Consider the following 14,066-nt stretch of genomic DNA (forward strand, 5'->3'; position numbering starts at 1 on the left):
TACTTAAGAGTTCACTATATATTTAGCACCATAATGCAAGATACATTTTATTATGGTTTGTCTCCTGCCTTTCATGAAATCATAAGCTAGTAAAGTAATATATGAGTAACTTATGTTATTTGAGAAAAAAATGGAAGTCATAGTTTCCATAAGAACACAGAGTAGGAACATTTAAATCATCCCATTGACATCTGGAAGTATCCTCCATTTAAACACTAGAACTCAATTTTTGAAGATGAGTTGGAAGGGTAGCAGAATAAAATAGACACTAGTATTGTTGTATGTATATACGTGGCTGTATAACCGATGTGATTCTGCAACCTGTACACTTGGGAAAATGAAAAAATATACCCCATTTGATTCAAATGTATGATATGTCAAGATCATTGTATTGGCATGAGCAACTAATAAAAAAATGTGAAAAAAATAAAGGCTGTCAAATAAAGAAGGAGGTAGCCTCTAGAGGATGAATTATGTAGAAAAAACACAGAAGTATGAATATCACATTTACCTCTGGGGAATCAAAAATGGTGGAATCATTCTGCTTTCTCTGAATACTCTTATTTCAGATGGTACCAAGATGCTGACAGCAAAGAGAAATTTAGGAAGTACAGGTTCTAATCGAGGCAACTATAACATCTAATCAGAAAACAGAAAAGAAGCCCATAAAAGCAACTAAGAAGGATGGCTAGAGAAGAAAGAAGACAGTCAGAAATAAAAAGAGAATAAGATTCAAAAGAGATAATGTGCTCCACAGTGTCACATTCTGCTAAAAAAACAAATAAGTAAGGCTAGAACACCACAGCTAAATTTCATATTAGAGCTCTGTGCTGACTTAAAAAAATAAAATAAAAAGCAAACTCCCAATAAAGTGTTGATGAACATTGCTAGATTGAAGAAAATTGAAGTGTAGAGAATCAGATGTAACTGCGTTACTATTACTGTCCTTGATGGAGTCTGCCTGCAAACAGGATATTCTGTCAAGGTATAGATAGGTAACAGCGGACATGCTTGAAAACGAGGTGTCTGCTGTCCTTGGGAGGACTTGCCTGCAAACGGGATGTTCTGCCAAGTGGGCTAGGAGGGCGCTGAGAAAAATTTTATTATCTGTTCTTAACAAAGAGCAGAGCTCAACATACTCCGGGCCGAGAATAGATTAGCCATGAGAAGCGGGTCACTTCTGATTAGAAAGTAAAACTTCTGTATGCTATGTTTAATTAGCTGAAAGACCTGATTTATTGATGTTGGAAGGCTGACTTCTTTGTTCACAAGACTATAAAAAGATTGCTTGTACACAATAAAGGACTTTTTTTTCTGCTGCTGCTTTGCTTGCTCTGCTTCTTCTTTCTTTTCCCATGCTGACCTGCAAGTGAATTACTGCAACATGAAGAGTGAATGGGAAGTAAGAAATTGGAAACTTAAGTTTGTAAGGTAATGGGATGTCAATAACTGCACAAGATTGGAGGGGTTTGGGCATGTTAATATAATGTGGGGAACAGCAAGGGAGATAAAAATATATAAATATATAGGAGAAAGATACTTTGATTAATGGGGACAGTTCCTCACCAATACAGGAGGCTATGTTAGGCTATGTCCAATCGGATGAATTAGCAATGTGATAGGACAGTTCCTTCATTTAAACAAGAGGGGCTAAAAGCAGAATAAATATTTAAAAATATTTGTTGAGAATAGGAAAAAATACATGCCTCCCCAAACTTTAAATTTAGCACATACAAACAAACATACACACAACAGAGAAAACTCCTTCTTAATAAATCACAAATTATGGGAGCTTCCTCTAAATTTTTTTTCTGGACATTTAATTGTTTGCTTGCCTGAATAAATAATGATAGTGTGAGCTGATATTACCAAGTAAATTTTCTTCTCTTTTAAACAATAATTCACTTTTATCTAACATTTGAAATCTTGTTCTTTATTTGGATGGCTTGCAGCTTTTTCTCTTTGTTCCTATATTCTTATGTTCAACTAAAAAAATATCACAATAATGCTGTAATGATGAAAAATAAATATTTGTATTAAATTTTATCTTTTTTTAGTAAAAAAAATAGAGTAATGCTAAATCTTTTGGTATGCACATTCTACCGGATAGTCCCAACCATCTATATATTCCTGGAGATGGATCTGGACTTAGAACTTTTATTCCTAGCAAATTTTCTGCTGGCAAATGACCAAATGACAGCTCATTAATGATCTAAAACAAGCAAATAAGATTAATTCAACACACATTTTATGCATTTATTTAAGGTATATCAATAGCTCTGTGTGACATAATCATTGTAGACTAATGACAATCCAGTGTGTCTTCATCAGTATTTACTAATTAAGAATTTTTATTAAATATTTGGTTAAAAAGCCAATGTAATCAAGAACGCTGTAGAAAAGAAAATAGAGTAAATCTGTTAAAAAACAAAACAAAACTAGGTATTCTAGTCAGTTTAATTGCTGCTGTGACTAAAATGACCCAACAAGAACAACTTTAGGGAAGGTAAAGTTTATTCGGAGGCTCATAGTTTTAGAGGTCTTAATCAATAGACAGTAGATTCCATTCCTCAGGCTTCCCTGTAAGACTAAAATCATGACAGAAGACTGAGGCAGAGGGAAATAGCTCACATGATGATCAGGAAACAGAGAGAGACCTTCCCTTACCAAATACAAATATATACCCCATACCCCTGTCCCCAGGACCACATTTTCTCCAGCCACACCCCATTTACCTTTAATTACCACTCAATTAATCCCATCAGGTGATTAATTATTAATTGGGTTAAGGCTTTCATAACCCAAACATCTCTTTTCTAAACCTTCTTGAATTGTCCCACACATGAGCTTTTGGGGAACACCTCACATCTAAACCACAACCGTAGGTGAGTGTATTTTTAGAAAGTCTCTTATTTTTTTTTCTGCACTTAAATGTTTTCCATGGAAAATTTCAAAGTGATATGAATATCCTTGTTAATAATGAATATACCTTACATCCCAATTTTTTGTTTTGACCACATAGCTACTACATATAAAGTTCAGCAAACAGTGTTTCAGTAATTCTGAGACAATAAAAAATAAAAAAAAACTATTTAGAAAACTGATTAAAATATCCTCCAAGTGTAATTGAGAAAAATCAGTTCTCATTTCTCAGAAATGTCAGAATTGTCTTGACTCTCATCAGGAAAATTGATCTATCCAAAAATAAACAAAAAGCAATCATAATAGATACGTCAATATAATTAATTATTATATCATTAGTTTATATTTTAAGGTACAAAACCTTGAATAAGGCATTTAAACTATCTGCATCTAAACTCACAATTCCTATAGTGAGAAATTTGATGATTTTGTCTTCATAGACACTGCCACATCAAAATTAAATGAATCTTTAGCAATAAAAATATTTATAACTTATGTTAACATGGATTTTCTGAAAATTCAGGATAGAAGCATAGCCACAACTTTAAGAGGATACTTCTAAGCAATGCACTATCCACTTGTGTTCACTGTGGCCTGCTCTTTGCTATTTTTCTCCAGTTACCTATAGCACATATGGTGTGACACTACATCATATACAACCAGAGACATGAAAAGTTGTGCTGCAATTGTGTACAATGAATCAAAATGCATTCAGCTGTCATATACACCTAATTAAAATAAGTAAATTAATTTAAAAAAAGAAAAGAAAATCTTAAAAAATATAGATACAGGCCTTACAAAACCTTTGGTTTTGAGTTCATTTTTCTAGAGTCTGCAGTATTCTGAGTGTCAAAACACATTTCAGTGGAATGAGATCATGACTCTAGCTTTATAAAGGTCTATGTATAATGGGACACTTTGCAGCATTCACAGAGCTGTTGGGTGTCTGGCCTGGTCAGTAACTGGGGAAGGAATATGGATGAAACTCAGCTCGCAAAGATTTAGTTTTCATATCTCTGTCCTTCAATTCTATGGGAAATAATAATCAGTTGTGTGAATTTTTAAGAATGCTAACTATTTTCAATGAAAGATAGCATACCTCATAAACTTTCTTCCTATCCAAAATCTCAATTAATGATTCTACAAGTACAAACAAAAGGAAATAAAACTATGGAATGACTAAACACAAGAAAAAAACATAACAGTGGAGGGGAAAATGAATTAATTGATTATGGGCAGAAAGCAGATGAGATCATTTATGTAGCAAACCCAGGAAGATTAGTGAGATAGGGGCATTTTCAGGTTCATTAAAGAGCAGTTTACATAATTCCTGGGTCTGGTGGCCACTTTGCTCCCAACTAAAGGCTTTAAAACAGAGCTAACTAATGGCCATGGGGAAGCTCCTAATGGTGCACTTGGATTAAATCAAGAAATCTATTGAAAACTGTCTTTCAGCTTTCATCATGGACTCAACAGGAAAACAACAGAGAACTACTCAAGAGAGCAGTACTTAACCATTCCACCTCCTTTTAAAAGTTCTATTCCAGTTTGCAATTTGAGGAGTGATCTGAGTATGGGTGGTATATCACTGATTATAGCTTATAAAGGGAGACCTCACTTGTCCCAAATATTCACCTATTTCTTTCTACCACTGCCCCCAAATTCTTCTGTTGAAATTTTAAACCCCAAATGAGATGGTACTTTGATGTTGGGCCCTTGTAGGTTGTAACTGTGTAGCCCTCATGAATGGGATTCATGCCCTAGAATAGTGACTCCAGAGACTTCCCTTGTCCCTTCTGCCATGTGACATTACAGTGAGAAGATAGGCATCTGTGAATTGGAAAGTATGTTCTCAATAGAAACCAAATCTGTAGACATCTTGGTCTTGGGCCTCCACACTATGGGAAATAAAGTTTGGTTAATTTATAAGTTACCAGTTCATGCTATTTTAATATAACAGCACAAAAAAATGCGTTGAGACACCACTTATTTGCACACAGCCCAGACTGAGCTCCCTCACAAGTTATAAAAGGATGAATTTTTCAATAAGTGATAAAAGAACAATTTAAAAGACCAAATAAACAGAATTCCTCATATACTAGCCATTTAAATGAATTCAAAGACTGTGGGCAAAATAAATTGTAAATTATGCCTACTCCATTATTTGAGGTAAAGAAAGCAAGAAAAAGAACACCAACAGAATAAATAAAACAACATAAGCCAGGTGCAGTGGTGCACACCTGTAATCCCAGTGGCTCAGGAGGCTGAGGCAGGAGGATCACAATTTAAAAGTCAGCATCAGCAAAAGCAAGGTGCTAAACAACTCAGTGAGAACTCGTCTCTAAATAAAATACAAAATAGGGCGGTTGAGTGCCTCTGAGTTCAATCCCCAGTACCAAAAGAAAGAAAGAAAGAATAAAAACAGAATTATATAATGAGCAGAATAAAAATTAGAACATGATTCTAATGATCTTCTTTAGAGATGTTTCAGAAAATATTACTTTTATCATTAAATGAATTAGAGAATATGACATATTTCTTGAAAATGAACAAAATAATCTGGAGATAGAAATGTAATTGCTGATAAAATAAATTGAATATTAAATTAATAATTTGAGAAATTGAGTACAAGAAATTGTATGAATCTAGATTAAAATGATAAAGAGCTGGAAACATGGGCAAAATATCTCAGATTCAGGGTGGAATTATTATTCTATATATACTAACAGAATACATTAAATTAAAATATAAAAATAAACAAAAAATGGGTGGAGTTATGATCATAGCAATAATAGAAGAAAATTTTCCCAAGGGGAAAAAAAAACACTTAGATATACAAATTGATGAAGTCACTAAGTGCCAACACGGTGAAGAGGAAGAATCACCATGTTGAAACAGTCTGGCAATGTTTGAGGCCTCTACATACAATCCAAGACTTCCAGAGAATGAAAATAAGTTTGACACAAACTTTCTGTTGGTGACTTTGACAGTTAAAAAAAGCAAAAATCTTAAAGTTCTAAGAGAGAAGTTTCTATTCCAATTATATCAGGCCTATCACAGTGGTGCCCTTGATTTCTCAGACCCCTGTCTACTGATTATAGTAGTCTAATCCTGATAGAAATCAGCCAGCCATGCCCAAAGTTTTGGGCTGTCCATCACTTTAGGCTTGAATAAAGACAAGTTATTTGCTCAATTGGTTTCTAGGGAACCAGTTGATGAAATCCAGAAATACAGGTGAGCTGTCATTCCTCAGGACACACTTTGACTATTGAGAGAATAAAGAAAAGAGGAAGTACCTGGAGGTAAAACTGTCCCTTTCTTTCTTCAAATAGTTTGTTTTCATCAGTTTGAGGAAGCTGTAGAGCCAAAATCTGTGAACTTGTTGCATTAGGATTTTCTTTCTGTTTCTCCTTGTCTCATTCCTATTGTCTGGGATTGCATTTGCACATAAGTCTTGCCTCAGGCTGTTTGCTGAGAGAGCTGGTATAAGACACAAACATGTTAATCAACTGTGACACCAAGTCATTTTATTTAAGAAAGCACCAAAGTGTTTATTTTTTACTTTCATTTTTAAAAAGAATTCTCTTGAGGAAAATCCATGTCCAAAAAGCCAGAAACAGTAATAAAAAATTCAAGAAGACAGGGACCCTTGGGATTTGGGAAACAATGAAAATATCTGTATGCCATTTACTATACATTGTTTTAGAAAGATCTAACAGAAAAAAAAAATAGAAAAATTAAAGATAGTCATAGAAAAGAAATAGGAAGAGCACTGAGATATATAAAAAATTGTGTTGAGTTGCTGACTATGTTGCTTAAGTATCACAATTTTATCAGCTTTGAACTGCTTTCTATTGAAAACAAAAGGGCATAATTACAGAGGTCAGAAAGTACAGGGAACAGATAAGCTAGAGGAAGATATATAAATGTTTGTGTGACTTATGGTACAGTCTCTAAGCAGAGACTATAACTAAAATGAAATTATTGCATCGATAAATTAAAATATAAGTATATTATTTACACATTTACAATGACAATTGGAAGCATTTAAAATAATAATATAGCATAATCTCAAACAGAGCTTTCATCTCCAGGATATATAAAGAACTCAACAAACTTCACACCAAAAATACAAATAACCTAATGTGCAAATGGGCAAAGGAACTGAACAGATACTTCATCGAAGAAATACTATTAGGCAACAAATATATGAAAAAACATTCAACATCGCCAGCAATTAGAGAAATGTGAATTAAAACTACACTGAGATTCCATCTCACTCCTGTCAGAATGACAATTATCAAGATGCAAATAACAATAAATGTTGGTAAGGATGTGGGGAAAAAGGTATACTCATACATTGCTGGTAGGACTGTAAATTGGTGTAACCACTCTGGAAAGCATTATGGAGATTCCTCAGAAAACTTAGAGTGAAACCACCATTTGACCCAGTTATCCCACTCCTCAGTATATACTGGAGGAACTTAAAATCATCATACTATATTGATGCAATGACATGAATATTTATAGCAGCTCAATTTACCATACATAACCTATGGAACCAACCTAGGTGCCCTTCAACAGATGAATGGATAAAGAAAATGTGCTACATATACACAATGGAACATTACTCAGCCATAAAGAAGAATGAAATTATGGCATTTGCTGGTAAATGAATGGAACCAAAGGCCTAATGTTCTATCTGTTCATTGTGTTGGCTCACAATGGGTGGGGGAGAGTGAGGAGAGGAGGTTCACAAGATTAAACAGAAGGGAGTGGAGGAGGGGTGAGAATGGAAAAGATAATAGAATGTGACATAACTTACCTATGTTTACCAAATGAGTGTAACAACACATCATGTACAACCACAAAAATGGGAAGTTTATTAAAATGTAGACCAAAAAATATGCTTCTTAAAATGATCAAAAATAACATAAATGTTTTATTTATATCTATAGTGATAATTGGAAGAAAAAAACTAAATTTGTTTTAAAAAAATTTCCTGAAATATAGGCCGTGATGAGGAAGAGAGACTTCAGTTTGTCAATGTATATATACAATACACTCTTTTGCATGATTTGAAGCTATTTTATACTCTATTAACTATCACTAATTAAAATGACTTTTCAGCTTGAGGATGTAGCTCAGTGGTAAAATGATTGCCTAGTAACTAGCATGTGTAAGGCCCTGGGCTCTATCCCCTGCACCATAACAACAACAACAATAACAACAACAACAACAACAAAAAAAACCTACTACTGATACTACTAATAATAAACATACAACCAGTTAAAAACATTAAAAAATAAATAAATTGAGTTTTCTTTAATGAACTAATAGAGCATATTATCTTTCTTGGTCACATAGACAATAGATTGGGAGAAAAGTTTTAACAACAAGAGACAAGGTATGATGTTACTGTGACAGTTAACGAGAGAGATGTTAAAAGCTTAAAATAAAAAAGAAGCAATTGGCTTTTAAGTAAGTGAGATGTTTCAGTAGATGTTAAAAGAGGAAGTTCTAAATAATTATAAGTTTAGAATACAAGTTAGGGATCTAACAAAATTTCCCCAATTTCTATTTTGACATGCTGGAAAGCTCTCTGAGGGCATCATCCTAGATAAATAAGAGATTCAAAAAGATGAGTGTGTAATTGATATATTGATGGTGACTATGAATAGAGAGAACACAAACACTCAGTTTTTCTTAATTTTTCTTTTTCTTTAAAGAGAGAGAGAGAGAGAGAGAGAGAGAGAGAGAGAAAATTTTAATATTTATTTTTTAGTTTTTTGTGGGACACAACATATTTGTTTGTATGTGGTGCTGAGGATCAAACCCTGGCCGCACACATGCCAGGCGAGCGCACTACCGCTTCAGCCACATCCCCAGCCCTTACCATTTCTTATTAAATAGAAATCAGGAAGATATCTGGAGTCTTTGAGAGCATTTAAGTGAAAAAGTAGTTGGGTTTATGAGCCTAGGGCTCATGTCTTAAGATGTACATACAACAGTCACAGAATATTTGTGGAAATAAAAAAAAACATACTTATTAAAGAAATAATAACAATATTACTTACAATATGATGTAATAAGGCAAGTCTAACATAGAATTCTGAATAACACTTCAGGATTTTTGAATGGATAGGCTAAAAAAGAAAGGTTACGTAGAAATAAATTTTGAAGTACTAATAATTGAAGAAAACTGGGAGTAAGAAATAAATAGTTTCAAAACATGGAGGCAAAAACTTTGAATAGCAAAGAATAAAACCAAAGGGAATGAAGAGTGGGAAAGACTTCTTGTTGATAAATAAGGAGTAACACTGTAATAACCAGGTATCTATAAGTGTGAGACAAATATGTGTTGAAGAAGTAAACAGAAAGTTCTCATGAAAATGTTTGATTTTGAAAACTAAAATGTGATAGAAAATTACAGAAATGTTAATATATTTATATGCTGAGGGAAAGTGATATAATGCTAATTGAGGACAAAGAATTGAAACTATAGATGTAAATATGTGATCAAACTAGGTCTACAGAAGACCACAAAGATGTCATTTGGCTCACATGTCCAAGAATCATTCTTAAATAATAAGACAACTTTCTTTTACTCTGAGATTCTTAGGACAGAAGTATGGATATTATTAAGTGAATGATACTTGGTAATTTCAAATATGAAAGTGTTTATATCCAAATTGCTTCAATTTTCTTAATGCTAATGAAGACAAAAACAAGTGATAAAGCCATAGAAAAGACTTGTGATACAAATGATTGAATAGTTTGGTGACTGAGAATTATGAATGTTTGGAATAGTTGCTCTGGGGAAAAGGAAATGATATGTCCAGTGTTAGTTATTAGGAATTCTGAATAAGGGCCTACTTGGGATTGTTAATCACATATTATTTGTAAGAACTTGACCAACAATGACATTTTGCATTGTAGCATTCTGTAGGAAAGTTGGGGTTGTCCTAAATCCTGAGTTTGCAGGACAATTGTGAGAGAATAAGGAGTTAATGAACAATAATGGTAGAAATGACTATATGACCACACTGGTTATATGACTGTATTGCAACTTTTAGTTTGCAACTGCATGGCAGCCAAACACAGGAACGAGAAAGAAAAAAAAATAATTGGATTGTGCTTTAGGTAGAAAATATATTATGACTTCAATGGAATACTACTCAGCATTAAAAGAGAATAAAATCATGGCATTTGCAGGTAAATGGATAGAGTTGGAGAATATTATGTTAATTGAAGTAAGCCATTACTCCAAAACGAAATGTCGGATATTTTCTCTGATATGTGTAGGCTGATCCATAATGGGGATATGGAGGGGCATGGGAGGAATGGAGGAACTTTAGATAGTGCAAAGGGGAGGGTTGGGAAGGGAGAGGGTATAGGGGTTAGAAAGACATTTGAATGAGATGGACATCATTACCCTAGGTATAGGTATGAAGGCACAAATTGTGTGACACTACTTTGTGTACAACCAGGGACATGAATAATTGTGCTCTATATTTGTACTATGAATTGAAATTTATTCTACTGTCATGTGTAACAAATTAGAATAAATAGATAAGTTTTAAAAAAAGAAAATATATTGTGACTTAAGGAAATGAAGGATGAAAAGTTCTAGGAAACAATGGAACCGGAACCAATAGCATTTACCATTCCAGAGCAAGAGCCAGGTGTGGTGGAGCATACCTGCAGGGAGGCTGAGGCAGGGGCATCACATGAGCATAGGACTTTGAAGCCAGCCTGTGAAACATAGTCAAATATATATTTAAGCAAATAAACTAATTAATATATATATTTAAGCAAATAAACTAATTAATAGATCAATTAAACTATTTCAGAGCAAGAATGTTTCCTGATGATAGTTACTGTGAGAAAATGGTCAGGAAAGTGAATAACAGGAGTTGAGTGGAGATTAACTGGATTAGCATCTACAAATACTATGATTTTGAGATGGGTGTACTGGATATTTTCTACCAAAATGTTGAAGGCTCCCAAGACTTAAGCAAAATAATATATGTAGAATTTGTTGATACATAGTAGTATGCAGCAAATAATCTCTTAAACATGATTAAAATATTTTCAAGTATTAAAATTTCTCAGATATTGAATGTAGGATGTGTATTAGGCTTATTAGTAGTTTAGTATATACTGAAAAAATATAGAAATCAGGAAAAATATCTGTCTACCCCTTCAAATTGGAATAGAAATAAAGCATTCAACATTTTTGTTGGAGTAATAAATATTTACCCAACATTAATAACCTATGCAGATGTTCAACAAATAATTTTCTAGATTTTGCCCAAATTTTCTGTCTTATTTTAAGTGTGCAGAGTGACTTTAGTTTTATTCCTAATTCCTCAGATTAGTGAATTTTATTCAATGTGCATTAACTTTACATTGATTATATTTTATCTTTTCAGTAAAATTGGATATGCTTTGCCACATTTTTTAACCTAAAAAGATTTCTAAATATTTCAAAATATTAAAAATTTCAGAAACTCAAAGGATACTCCAGCATATTATTCTTACATTTTACATCTTTTCTAATGTTATTTGCAGTCATTTTTTAATCACACACATGTTGACTGTTAAAATGTATATTACATTCTAATAATCATCTCTTGAATTTTTTCAAGTAAAAAGATATAATATTAAAACTTAAAAGTTATACTGAAAGTGACTCCATGTACCCTATGAAAGTTTAAAATTATTTTTATTCAAGCTTATAATTATTTGACTTTTACTACTTAAATCACTTCTGAGAAAATGGAATGGGAGATTAAAAATTATCTGATACATTTATACTGCTTAAGCAACAAACAATTTATATCATTCAGAAGAAAATTACACCTGTCTTCTTAATAGCAGGCTGGGGCCATGCATTATTCAGATGATGCGCTCAGTGCAGTCTGAAGCTGTCATTTGATGGCCACAGCCTACTCTGGAGTTTTTCACATAGAGACACAGGGAATAAGGGTCCCTATTTAATGTGGATACTATTATTAACAATGTAGCATTCACCTCTAAAATTCTTCCACTCCCTTACTCTCACTTTGACACATAAATTGATTGCACCTTTCTTTATTGGGTACATTGTGAGAATTTTTGTCCTAAGGACAATTTTTCAAATTTTAATCAGTGATCAAAAACAAGTGATTATTATAAAAGTAGATTTCGAGCTTCACTCTAGCATTTACAGTTTTGAATGTTATAATTATGAAACCATCCATGTGTGTGCTTTCATAACATATTATGACAAAAGATTATATTTCAAGTAAAGATTATTCCTCAGCATAATGGCTTAATATATGACTCTTCTCCTTTTTCTCTTCACAGTATTCCAAATTAGGATTTGGCTCAGGAGCAGACAATGAGCATTTTAAAAAATTCTCCGTTGATTTAAAGTGCTCCATTTGTACTTCACTGCTACTAATATGTTGCTTCGTATCTTTTTCCATTTATAAAAATGTTTAATGTCAAGGAGATAGGAGGTAAGGTAGTGGGGTAAGGTCCTAACACTTATTCATCCAGCATATGTAGTGTTTAAACTACTGTAGGGACAACCTGTGGCATTGGGCCCTTAATTGATTAGATAGTTTAACACATGATGTTTTTGTTATTGTGTTTCAAATGTTTAATCTAATACCAATCACTGTCAAATGGAAAGTGTATTGGGACTACCTTAATTTTGTTAGAGAACTGTCATTTTCGTATGTGTCAGCTTACCAAGAGTGGTTGGGTAAGGGCTTGGCTTCTTTCTCATTAAGTTTCCATAGGCGATGATCATTTATATTGTCCTTTTATTCACTAATGCGTTTAAAGGGGGAATTCAATGACAAAGTTAATAGTGAAACCATCTGGTTTAGAGTGGATTAATTCTCAGACAGGTTTTTTAATTCCCATGTGCTCAAGTGCTGGAAAACACTGTGTGTGTGTGTGTGTGTGTTTTATTATTATTATTATTATTTACTTTTTTTTTTGGTGCCCACCCCCTAATATATTTTTTCTTTTTTTGGATAGGATTCTCCAAGGAATTATGAGAACACAAATTTATTGCATAACATTTCTGTGTTTTATATTTTTGTGGCATAGTTTCAGAACTTTCACTTTTAAGGTTTCTCTTATTTTGTCTACACTATTTATACCTTGAGAAATTTCCAATTTGTTAAATAAGAACCATGTTCAGTCCCTACTCAAGTTTTGCTTTTGTTCACTATCCCTTGCTATAATACACATTTTAATTGTTTCCAAACTTGTAATAATAAACACATAAAACACATAGCAAAATTGAAAGAATTTCCAAAATGAAAACTTGGGTTAGAATTTTACCTTTACAATTTGGGAAAACCCATCATTTTTATTCTTCCACCATGAGCACTCTCTCCAGATTCTCCCAAGCACATTCGTCTTCTCTCTTCTCCTACTTTTCCTCATAAGGTTATCACACATGCAAACCAAGCATCCTGAGTATCCCAGGGTAGGCTGTGCCATCTGGTGTCATTAAGAACAAGGAAGCACTGTTCATCCGGGAGGGCAATCAGACATTTCATGTTGCTACAGCTGTCGTCCCAGCACTGTGGCTTCCTGCCATCATGGCTGCAGGGCCTAACTTTGGCTCTGGGAGGACCAGCATCCCTGGAACAGGACAGCATCTCACACACAGTCACTCCCAGCCTCCACCCTTGGCCATGGACAGCTGGTTCCAACACTTGGCAGATGGATACAAATCACAATGAAGTCTAGGCAATCAACACTGTTTCTCAGTGTAATGGGTATGGTTCCTTAAGTTTCAGCAGCCTCACAGACTGTTACTTGATTTTCATATTCCTCATGTAGCTCACTCATCAATGAAACACTCCTAAGTTTCATTGTGAATGTTGACTATTTCAGTGATGAAACTTCATCTCTCCACCTCCTGCCAGACCCATACATTACAGAGATGGTTTGTACTTTGGGATAACCCTACTCTCCAGAGGAGAGCCTAGAGTCTTGGTTTTCTCAATTCCAGGGTTTTCTTAAATAAGCATAATAAAGGAAAATGAGCAGACATGGAGATGCTGTTTAGGTAAAATAGAATTAAACCTCTTCTATCTGAACAACAGCAGACATATCTAGGTTTCAAAGGTGCA

This window comes from Marmota marmota, unplaced genomic scaffold (assembly GCF_001458135.2).
Source record: "Marmota marmota marmota unplaced genomic scaffold, marMar, whole genome shotgun sequence".
Lineage (NCBI taxonomy): Eukaryota > Metazoa > Chordata > Mammalia > Rodentia > Sciuridae > Marmota > Marmota marmota.